This window comes from Eretmochelys imbricata, chromosome 13, assembly GCF_965152235.1.
Source record: "Eretmochelys imbricata isolate rEreImb1 chromosome 13, rEreImb1.hap1, whole genome shotgun sequence".
Lineage (NCBI taxonomy): Eukaryota > Metazoa > Chordata > Testudines > Cheloniidae > Eretmochelys > Eretmochelys imbricata.
Genome location: NC_135584.1, coordinates 35882666 through 35895281, shown reverse-complemented (window position 1 = coordinate 35895281; position 12616 = coordinate 35882666). Strand labels below are relative to the sequence as shown.

The 12616-nt window shown below is 45.0% G+C and overlaps 1 pseudogene; it reads left to right on the top strand.

Moving 5' to 3' along the window:
* The first annotated feature begins 586 nt into the window (after positions 1–586).
* On the top strand, positions 587–1579 carry LOC144273189 (olfactory receptor 6F1-like; annotated as a pseudogene).
* Positions 1580–12616: the final 11037 nt, after the last annotated feature.

The following is a 12616-nucleotide window of genomic DNA, read 5'->3' as shown; positions in this document are numbered from 1 at the left end:
TGATTCAGTATGTCCGTTCTTATGTTCTAAGAAATTGGTAACACCCAATTTTTGGTAACCCAAAAAAAGGCAAGCAAATAATTTTTTAAAAATCTTTCTGCCTCTGATTTCTGTGAGTGCAATTGAGCCACTAAAGGGAGACATGAGGGAGGGCTAAAGGGAGCGGGGAGGGATAGCTCAGTGGTTTGAGCATTGGTCTGCTAAACCCAGGGTTGTGAGTTCAATCCTTGAGGGAGCCATTTAGGGATCTGGGGCAAAAATCAGGAACTGGTCCTGAGCAGGGGGTTGGACAAGATGACCTCCTGAGGTCCCTTCCAACCCTGATATTCTATGATTCTATGATCATACCAGTCAACTAGAGGTCACACCAGAAAAATATATATTGGGTGCAACAGGGTTCCAGAGGACTGTTCAAAAATGGAATTCATTTTCATGCACATTTTATTTAATATACCTTTTCAATATTTTTGATCAAAGCATAAGTAAGTTATTAGGGTTCTGTACTCCAATATTCAAGGTCAACAATATCTAACAATGTGTTGAACAATGTCTAGCTCTGTCCCTTATGATCTCTGGGTCTTGACAGATGAATTTGGCAGCCAATTTACAAAGAGGAAACCAAAGCAGTGTGCATGGTTTTATCCTCCTGGGATTCCCCAGCAGTTGGTATTTGCAGGTCTCCCTCTTCGTCCTCTTCCTTGTCATGTACATCCTGATGGTCATGCAAAATATCTCCATCATAATCTTAGTGAGGACACACTGGCACTTCTATACACCCATGTATTTCTTCCTCTGCAACCGCTCTTCCCTGGAGATCTGCCACACCACAGCCTGTGTCCCCAAAGCTCTGGCAATCCTCATGGGGGAAAGCCAAGGTAATTCCTTCCACAGCTGCCTCTTGCAGAGGTACTTTGTTTTCTCCCTGGGATGCACAGAATATTTTCTCTTGGTTGTCATGGCCCATGATCGCTATTTGGCCATATGCCACCCACTGCGCTACAGCTGCCTCATGAACAGCACCTTGTCTGCTCGGCTGGCCCTCGGTTCTTGAGTGTGTGGTTTCCTGGCTATTTCTGTCCCAGCATTTCTGATAGCCAGGTTGTCCTTCTGCAGGCCTAACATCATCAGTTACTTCTTTTGTGACATAGCACCATGGATAGTCATTTCTTGCATAGACACCCACTCGGTTGAGATGGTGGCCTTCATCATCTTATGCTTTGTCATCCTGGGCTTCTGTGTGATAACCCTGGTGTCCTACGTTTACATCATCTCCACTATATGGAGAATCCTGTCAGCTCAAGGCCGACAAAGAGCCTTTTCCACTTGCTCTGCCCATCTCACTGTTGTGATTATCTGGTACAGCTCAACCGTTTTCCTACATATCAAGCCTTCCGTAACAGAGTCTTTAGATGTGAGCAAAACTGTTCATGTGCTGAACACTATCATCATTCCTGTACTGAACCCATTCATTTATACCCTGAGGAACAAAGAGGTGAAAGAAGCCTTGAAAGAAGTGGTCAGTGTGGCACGAATTGTCTCCAAAGAACGTGACTGTAAGAAAAAAGACAACTCTGCTTGATGATACATTCATTGATGTAAATCCTGAGGTACTAAGTTGTCACTCAGGGCTTATTCAGAGAAGCCACTAATGTCAATGCAATCTCACAGTACACACACACACACACACACACACACACAATGCAATCTCATAGTACACACACACACACACACACACACACACTGGGCATTAGTCAGGAGCTCAGGAAACCTCAATTTGGTTTCCACTTCATCTCACTAAGTCTAACTCAATAAGAGCTAGGTATTTTTATTAGTCTCAATTGAAAATTTAAGCCACTGAATCTATTGTCAGCCATGTGGTAAACTTTCTGATTTTAGGAATCAGTGGTACTTGTATGTATCACAACTAAAACAGAGTGTAATCACAGCACACTTCATTTAAAATTAATTCATCTCTGTTGAAAATCCCAGTCTACATGTTGAGTAAATATTAAATATATGGTAAGTAACAGCTGTGTAATTACTGTTCAAAATTTAAATAAAAATCTGATGCGGGTTGATTAATGGTTGAGTATGCTCTGATTAAAAACTGAGTCAGTTAAATGAGATTTAAAAAATGAGGGCCATAGTTCCATGGGATTCAACAGGCTCAGATGCTCAGCTGCTGTAAAACAGCCATAGCTCCACTGAAGTTGATGGGGGTACATCTTATTAAACCAGCTGAAGATCTGGCCATAGAGATGTCATGATTTCTTCCTATGGGAATCCCTTGGGTATGGAGATGTTGTCCCTGACTCTCTCATCACTGCAATGGAAATCCATGGAGTTACTCCTGATTCATGGCAGCGATCAAGCAGAATCAAGCCCATTGTTTAAGACCTGGCTATGTCTCCCAAACAGAAAACAAAAGGTTTTACTTAGACAGCTGGTACAAATTATACAAAATGTTTATTTTTCTCCATTCGTGTGTGTGTGTGTGTGTGTGTGTATATATATATATATATCTCCAAATGACAGAAGGGAAACAAATACTGCAGTCGTTACTCATGTTTCCACTCAGTACACAGACAAAACTGTTATTGAAGTCAATGGGGGTTCTGGCTAAGAACTGAGGGAAGAAGGATTTTGACCCAGCATGCTTAAATCCATTGAGCCAGATCCTCAGCTGGTGTAAATGGTCATAGCTCCATTTACTTTAATGTAGGAATGTCAATTTGCACCATCTGACCCATTGACTTCAATGGAGTTATGGCATTTACGTTAGCTGGGGTTTGGCCAATTGACTTCACCAGAGCTACATCCATTTATATTAATGCAGATCTGGCACAATGGCTTCAATTGAGCTATGGACCTTTATATCAGTTGAGGATCTGGACCAACTTATTTTCTTACATACAGTGTTAGTGGAAGCTAAGCATTATTGCGTTGGATTCCTTAGAATCCATCATCATCATCATAATCAATATTGGTTCCCTCAAAAAATTGTATTCTAAGAATGGCCAAACTATAAGGTTGCCAACTTTCTAATTGCACAAAACCAAACACCATTGCCCCACCCCATCCCTGAGGCCCTGCCCCTGCTTGTTCCATCCCCCCTCCCTCCGTCACCCACTCTCCCCCACCCTCACTCATTTTCACCAGGTTAGGGCAGAGGGTTGGGGTGAGGGAGGGTGGTGAGGGCTCCGGCTGGCAGTGCAGGCCAGAAAAGAGGGGTTCAGGGTGTGGGAGAGGGCTCTGGGGTAAGACTGGGGATTGGAGGTTTGGGGTGCAGGAGAGGGCTCTGGGCTGGGGCAGGGGGTTGGAGTGCAGCGGGGCATGGGTTCTGGGCTGGGTGTGTGGGCTCTGGGTGGGGCCAGAAATGAGGGGTTAAGGGTGCGGGAGAGGGCTCCGGGCTGGGGCAGGGGGTTGGGGTGTGGGGGGGGTGAGGACTTCAGATGGGGGTGCAGACTGTAGGGTGGGGACAGGGATGAGGAGTTTGGGGTGCAGGAGGGGGCTGGGGCAGGAGGTTGGGGTTTGGGAAAGGGTTCAGGGTGTGGGGTCCCAGCAGTGCTTACCACAGCTCTCTGGAAGCGGCCGCCAGATCCCAGCAGCCCCTAGACACACTGGCGTCCAGGGAGGCTATGGACACTGCCCTCAAGCCTGCAGGCACCACCACTGCAGCTTCTATTGGTCACAGTTCCCAGACAATGGGAGCTGCGGAGCCGGCCCTCAGGGCAGAGGCAGTGCACAGAGCCTCCCTGGCCGCCCATGCATCTAGGGGCTGTGTTAGGGGGCTTATTCCTTCACCCCCTTACTTCCCTGGTCCTTCTTGCATGAACAGAGAGCAACAATACCCGAAGTCCAAAGTGCAAACAATTCAATGTTTATTGGGGTGAACTTCCAGCAAGCAAGATTTTAGTTTCCTTTCTTAGTGTCCCCCTTTCCAGCTGTGACACCACAGAGCCTTACCTGTGTCCCTGTTCCCATTCCCCCCCTTAGCAAAACATGATTCCAATTTCCCCACCCCCATTCCCTATTCTCATTCCCCCCCTTACTTCCTGATTGACTGCAGACTATATAGTAAAACTTGAGTTCTGCTTAGCAATACCTTAACCAATCATTTTACTAAAATTTAACAAACCAATCATAACATATTGTAACATGATTATTTAACCAATTATATCTCACCACCTTAATTAGTTTACACCCAACAAAATTAATTATACAGCAGACAAAAACAATCACAGAACCAGACAGAGATTATACAGACAAACAATAGGGAAATGGGGACTACAGTGATAGAACAACAAAGAAATGAGGATTTCACATCCCAGCTATTGATAAGTGAGTTCTTGCCAGACAGGATGCTATCAAACTAAATTTCCTTTTACATCTTCTAGGCACTTCCCTTTCTCTGAAGGCGATAGGCATTATCAGGACAGGATTGTACTCCTAACAGCCCAATAGCACCTTATTTCAATGTGACTAGTTTGGAATGTAAGGATGTGACCGTTCGCTTCCCAGCTTATGGCTGCCTCTGCTACTTAGCTAAAGGCCTTAGCCTAAGAACAGGGCCTCAGACTGTCACAGTGAGAGAAGGCCCTTACACTGGCAGACAGTGATTTTGATTCTTTCTTTTATACCTCTATAACTAGCTAACTGATAAGAATACACCTAAATTAGAGTATAGGCCTTTACAGACAGGCCTAAATATCTATATCCTAACACTCCACCCCTTTTTTTTCTTTTTCTTTTGGGATCCTCCTGTCCAGGTATCACTAGAAAAGCATAGGACATATGGCAACACGTTTCTTGATAGGGCCAAGCTTCGAGGTGGAAGGTCTGAAAAAGAAAGCACAACCTATTGTGGCTCCTTTTGGAGCCCTAATAGGATTTTAATTAAGTACCGTGTTTTGTTTGAATTTCTTTTACCCCCTTCTCCAATATACACGGCACATGTTCTGGGAAAATGCACATTTCTTCCATAGTTTAACCTTCATAACATTATATTAGCTACATTAATTTTACACAAGGTGTAACTGCCTCCCCTGTGTCCAGAGTTTTTATGCACACCCACCAAAGCGACAGTCTGATCCCCCAGAGCCACCCCAAGGCTCAGTGTTCCCATCATTGCTCCTTTTCCTTTTCTTTTACCTGTGCACACACATAAAATTCTCTTTTGCCTAACATTCCTTGAATTGCGATTACTGTTTTTTATACAACTGTACCCAATTACACTCCCATCTAATGCAACTAGACACAACCAGGGGCAGCCAAGTTAAGTTCCAATAGAAACCCCTTACATTCCTTTAGTGATTTTGATTACATTACCCAATAGTCAGATAATTTTGATCAGATTATCTCTCTGCCTGCTGCCTGCAGCAGTCCCTTATAGACCATTTCTGTGGGAAAAGGGCCCATTTTCCTTCAGAATAGCTATAAAGGCTTCTGAGGACAGAAGCATAGTGGTGGTAGTAGCCACTCAACCTGATCCCTTTGGATAATTTAATTACCAAGTTTCCATCCAATGTGACTGCATAGAGTTGCACATACAGTTACATTTATATAACTGGGTTTTATCATTAAACAAAAACCTCCTTCTTGTAACACCACAACTGTTACTCTTTTAACATCTTCACAACAGTTACCTGGTACCATTTTCACAACTCCTAAATGTTTACTTTCCTCCGAACCCTGTATTATTAATTTTGTATTGTTAACTGTACTTGTGTTACGTTGCATATGGAGATAACCTATAAGTAATGTAGTAAGCCCTCCACACCCTACAGTGTACTAGAAAACCTGAACCCAACCTTCTTGGTCCCACTGTAATGGGAAGTCTGGAACGCTAATTGGAATAGGTGTGGTATGCTCATATGAGAGAAGGTGCAGGGCACCATACTACACAAGGGGCAGTGGAACAAATGCCCATGGATCTTTTACTCCAAAAATTCCAGTGGAATACAGCAGACCTCTGTTATACTTTGTCCAAAATAACCAAAAACATTTCACATAAATATCCAAAGTATCCTCCTTTAAAACTTCAGAAAAACAAAAGTGTGGAAAGGCTGGGGGAGATGAGGGGGAAGAGGTGGAAATAAACCAATTAAGCCTGTCGGGTCAGTTTAAAGTATATGCTACCTGCAGCAAATTAAGTAAACTGAGAAAAAGAAGAAGGAAAAGAAGAAAAGGACATAGAATCATAGAATCATAGAATATCAGGGTTGGAAGGGACCTCAGGAGGTCATCTAGTCCAACCCCCTGCTCAAAAGCAGGACCCATACCCAATTAAATCATCCCAGCCAGGGCTTTGTCAAGCCTGACCTTAAAAACTTCTAAGGAAGGAGATTCCACCACCTCCCTAGGCAACGCATTCCAGTGTTTCACCACCCTCCTAGTGAAAAAGTTTTTCCTAATATCCAACCTAAACCTCCCCCACTGCAACTTGAAACCATTACTCCTTGTCCTGTCCTCTTCCACCACTGAGAATAGTCTAGAACCATCCTCTCTGGAACTACCTCTCAGGTAGTTGAAAGCAGCTATCAAATCCCCCCTCATTCTTCTCTTCTGCAGACTAAACAATCCCAGTTCCCTCAGCCTCTCCTCATAACTCATGTGTTCCAGACCCCTAATCATTTTTCTTGCCCTTCGCTGGACTCTCTCCAATTTATCCACATCCTTCTTGTAGTGTGGGGCCCAAAACTGGACACAGTACTCCAGATGAAGCCTCACCAATGTCGAATAGAAGGGGACGATCACGTCCCTCGATCTGCTCGCTATGCCTCTAATTATACATCCCAAAATGCCATTGGCCTTCTTGGCAACAAGGGCACACTGCTGGCTCATATCCAGCTTCTCGTCCACTGTCACCCGTACGTCCTTTTCCGCAGAACTGCTGCCTAGCCATTCGGTCCCTAGTCTGTAGCTGTGCATGGGGTTCTTCCGTCCTAAGTGCAGGACCCTGCACTTATCCTTATTGAACCTCATCAGATTTCTTTTGGCCCAATCCTCCAATTTGTCTTGGTCCCTCTGTATCCTATCCCTGCCCTCCAGTGTATCTACCTCTCCTCCTTGCTTAGTGTCATCTGAAAACTTGCTGAGGGTGCAATCCACACCATCCTCCAGATCATTTATGAAGATATTGAACAAAACCGGCCCCAGGACTGACCCCTGGGACACTCCACTTGACACCGGCTGCCAACTAGACATGGAGCCATTGATCACTACCCATTGAGCCCGACAATCTAGCCAACTTTCTACCCACCTTATAGTGCATAGTTAGCTCTGAGCCAAGAGTAGGCTCCCTGGGTTGAAACAGTAGGGAACCCTTATCCCCAGGTTCTCATCCTGGCTCTGGGAGAAGAGTGGGGGTTGTTACCTGCTCCTGCAAACCTGCCATTTTGCACTTTGAAACCTTTCCCTTCCCCTGCCCCCGCTCCCACAGGACCAAGTCTCAGCTCCAGTCTCTAAAGATAGTCTGTTAACTCTGCTTTTGACTCTAAACCCTGTTGTGCCAAATCATCTTTAACCACCCCTAACTATTTTATAACCCTTCAGCAGCCCTTGCTGAAGCAGCACCAAACTTGAAAGATTACTGGCAGCTTCCCATAATGCTGTCCTTACTTCAAACCTCTCACAAGCAGACTGAAGTGCCTCCTTTCCCTAGAAGGCATTCAGTCCCAATGGGCAGGGACCTTCTTCCACTACCCATATACCAAGGAGGGTGGGCTCCTCAGCCAACCCCGATCCCTCTGGGTCCCCTAACACTTCCTCCATTTCCTTTTTAATCTCATCCCAGGTTGCCCCTGCACCTGGTATGGGCCCTGGTTCTTCCTTATCCATTTATCCAAAAAATCCTTTACGCTGGCTTGCCAGAACCCGCAACTACCATCACGAGCGTTCGCTATATACGAGCAGCTGCGTGAACTGTTGGGGAGGGGGACTTACAGGCTGCCACTCACCTATCCTATGTGATTCATCCAAGTCATGGCATCAAGATGTTAGCGGCTTATTCCTTCACCCACTTACTTCCCTGGTCCTTCTTACATGAACAGAGAGCAACAATACCCGAAGTCCAAAGGTGGAAACAATTCGATGTTTATTGGCGTTGTCATAAATATAAAGGGAAGGGTAAACCCCTTTAAAATCCCTCCTGGCCAGAGGAAAAATCCTCTCACCTGTAAAGGGTTAAGAAGCTAAAGGTAACTTCGCTGGCACCTGACCAAAATGACCAATGAGGAGACAAGATACTTTCAAAAGCTGGGAGGAGGGAAAAAAACAAAGGGTTTGTGTCTGTCTGTGTGATGCTTATGCCAGGGACAGAACAGGAATGGAGTCTTAGAATTTAGTAAGTAATCTAGCTAGGTATGTGTTAGATTATGATTTCTTTAAATGGCTGAGAAAATAGCTGTGCTGAATAGAATGAATATTCCTGTCTGTGTGTCTTTTTTGTAACTTAAGGTTTTGCCTAGAGGGATTCTCTATGTTTTGAATCTAATTACCCTGTAAGGTATTCACCATCCTGATTTTACCGAGGTGATTCTTTTCTTTTTACTTCCATTAAAAGTCTTCTTGTAAGGAAACTGAATGCTTTTTCATTGTTCTAAAATCCAAGGGTTTGGGTCTGTGGTCACCTATGCAAATTGGTGAGGATTTTTACCAAACCTTCCCCAGGAAGTGGGGTGCAAGGGTTGGGAGGATTTTGGGGAGAAAGACGTGTCCAAACCACGTTTCCCAGTAAACCCAGATAAAGTTTGGTGGTGGCAGTGGAAATCCAAGGGTAAAATAATTTTGTACCTTGGGGAAGTTTTAACCTAAGCTGGTAAAAGGAAGCTTAGGAGGTTTTCATGCAGGTCCCCACATCTGTACCCTAGAGTTCAGAGTGGGGAAGGAACCTTGACAGGTGCCTAACTTAGTTGGATGCTTTAGTAAATCCCACTTTCCATCTGCCATTTTAGGTGCCTCAACACCTTTGGAAACCTGGCCCTTTATCTGTGAATCACTATTAAAATGCTGATTGAAGTATTTCTCACACTGAGGTTGAGATTTCAAATCTGCCTTAGGGATTTTGATGCCCAATTCCTGTTAAAATAAGAACTGCTCATTCAGATCCTATGGGCACCTTTGGAAGTCTGAGTTCTAATAAATATATAATGTCTCTCTCCTATGTGGATTAGACTTGCAGAGTTTAAGGCCAGAAGGAACCATTGTGGTCATCTAACCTGACTTCCTGCACATTACAGGTCATAGAATCTCATCCACCTACTCCTGTGACAGACCCATAGCCACTGGCTGAGTCACTGAAGTCCTCAAATTCTGATTTGAAGTCTTCAAGTTACAGAGAATCCACCATTTATTCCAGTTCAAACTAGCAAGTGACCCCAGGCTGCAGAGCAAGGTTAAAACCGCCCAGGGTCTCTGCCAATCTGACCAAGGGAAAATTCCTTCCTGATCCCAAATATGATGATCTGTTAGACCCTGAGCATATTGGCGAGACACATGAGCCAGACCCTTGGCAAATAATTCTCTGTAATAACTCAGAGCCCTCCTTATCTAGTGCCCAATCTCTGGCTGTTGAGGATATCTGCTAATAGATGCCTGGGTGTAATATAAAAATCCTCAATTGAGGGGGTTCACAATAAAATTTTATTTAAAGCACAGGTGGAAAGGTCACTGCAGATCAACCTTATTTACATATGTGTTTTAATAAAATCTAACAGTTCAAAACACAAAAGCCATGTGTGATCATGAGGGACTGAGTAACAACATGAAGGAGAGAAATGATATAGTAATAAAGAAGTGTGTTGCCCCACATCCCCTCCTGCTTAAAAGAAAAAAAGCAAACTGTTAATTTCTGCAGTGAAAAAGTTTTTAATCACAATACTAAAAGTAAATAAAATGGGAACTGAAATCAAGTAATTCAAAGCTATATTATCATACATTTTAAAAATAACATAAGCATGGTTTAAATCCTAAAGAAATGCTGAGGGAGGAAAATTAAGTTTATTTAATTCCCATAACTACATAATTAGCATCCCTGTGGCACAACTTAAATCAAGATTTTTAGTAATTTTTGTCTAAATAGTTTGCACTGTTAGAACCCAACCCCCAACCACACACAGACACACACAAACCTCCCATAAAAATAGTTAACAGGAAAGTAAACTGTGAAGAAATAAACTCCTGGGGAATAGTAATATTATACAAAACCTTCAGAAGACAGAATACTGGACTAGATGGACCATTGGTCTCATGCCATATGGCTGTTCTTATGATGAGCACAAGCCACAATATTGGATCATGTGGAAGAACAAGTTCCTTATGAACTGGAGATGCTTGCTCATGTTTGTAGCTTTTCAGGAGAAGGCCATGTCGTCCCCGAAAGTGCTCGTGAAAGCAATTTAAATGACAGAGTCTGGGGAATGATTGCTATGTCTTCTGTGTCGATGGCACAGGCAACAGCCCTGACACTGACAACTTTCTAAATCACATGAGCTCTCTCTGCTTACACCTCATAACCAGGTGTAAAATATGGTCACAAAGTTTCTGCGAAATCTTTTTCTGAAGGAAATTTTGGATCTTAATAAAAGGACGATTTCAAGCAAATTATCAGCTTTCCTTAAAGGTTTTGCTTTTTTTAATGGAAACCCTAAAAAATTACAATATAATTTATTATTTGCATTGTGCAATCAGTTAAGATCCCCAGTCATGGCCCAGAAGTCCGTTGTGCTAGGTGCTGTACAAACACTGGATGAAATGATTGCTCTGAATGGCTGAAATGTAACACTGATCCCTGTCACATCCCCGACTCTGGCTCAATTGCCTCACTGCATCAGCCCTTATTTACACCAGCACCTCCATTGCATTTAATGGTGCCACTTTCCTGATTACAGGTTACTCACAGGAGTCAGGAGCGCAGGAGATGCTGGTGCCGTATTTACCACAGGCCTGACAAAATGGGGATCTGAGGAGCAACCACAGCCATCTCCATGGGCAGTTAGGAGAGGTAGCTGGGCTGGGCCAGGCTGCAGAGGGCTGTGTTAGGTCACCCATAACCAGAACCTTCTCCAGGGGTGCTTGGGAGAGGCAGGGCTGGGCCAGGGCTGCAGAGGGCCATCCCATGTCACCGATCGGCAGAGGAGCAGTGTTCAGCTGTGGGTATGGGCTAACGAGGAGAAAATGTGAGCGTGTCTCTCTCTTGCTTCTGGGAACCAAGAGAGCTGGAGGTGCCGGCCATTTACCCAGTGAGGCCTGAGCCCTCAGACAAGGGAGGAGATGGAGTCAGGGCAGAGGAAGCGTGAGGTAGAGGAGACAGTGAGTTCCTCTAGCCTTAACACTGTTGGTGCCTAAATACTGTAGGTGACTAAATTTCTGCAGAAAGATATTCCCTGTGCAGCTGTTTCTGCTTGCACTGTAGGCACCTGGATACCAAAGCTCCACAGTGATGCACAATCCAGGGGAAGATCAGCATCACGCCCCCTAATTCGCCTGTGGGGCCCAATAAGATAAGCGTGCTCAGAGCTCTCTTAGCAGACTGGGCTCTGGATGCAAACTCACGCACAAGACTCACGCAAACTCACGGACGTGGCAGGGAGGGGGGAAGAGAAGAGGAGAATCTCCCTCATAACTTTTAGCCCTGCAGTGAGGGTGCCCAGACCTCCACTTCCTAAGGGGCCAAAGAGATTTGAAAAGGGATCTACCACCTCTCAGGAGAGTGCCCGGGTGACTGGGCCAGAGGCTCTCTTAGTCTCTCCTGTTGAAGCTCCATGATGGATAAATACTTTGAAAAGAAAATCACTGGAGTTGGAGCACTGGATTTTTGGTCTCCCACCTCAGTGCTCTAACCACCAGGCTACAGTATGATCACCAGGATCCCACCAAGGGCAGTCAGTGATAAGGGTCAGAGCAGGGGCAAACTGGAGGCTGTGAGTAGCTGAGGAGTTCATAGTCAGTTCCAGCCTGGGGTTGACACCGACCGTCAGAGTCCAAGTCAGGTTTCAGGGTCCCAGTCAGGAGGGAAAAAAAAAGCTGAGGTCACGCCAGGACTCTAGAGCAAGGAGCAGGAACAGTCATGGCAACTACAGAGATCCACACTGTTGCCTGGACACTTCCTGGTCATGCACCTTGGGTTTATATAGGGCATGGAGCCAATCAGGAGTCACAGGGCTGTTGCCTGTCAAACATTAAGGTGGAATTTCCCGTGGTCGGTATCCACAGCAGGTCGTGGGAAGTGGAGCGCAGGCTGATTACCGCTGCTCCTGGGTGACAGCCTGGAACTGTTAGCTACCTGGTAGCTCTACAGACCTGGGCTCTAGACCGGTGGGGCCTTACAGGCATTCTCTTAGTGGTTGCTCTGTCTCTCTTTTTTGCCTGTTAGGGGGCTTATTCCTTCACCCACTTACTTCTCTGGTCCTTCTCGCATGAACAGAGAGCAACAATACCCGAAGTCCAAAGGTGCAAACAATTCGATGTTTATTGGGGTGAACTTCCAGCAAGCATGATTCCAGTTTCCTTCCTTAGTATCCTCCTTCCCAGCTCTGACACCACAGAGCCTTACGCCTGTGTCCCTGTTCCCATTCCTACCCTTAGCCAAACATGATTCCAACTTCCTTACTCCCAT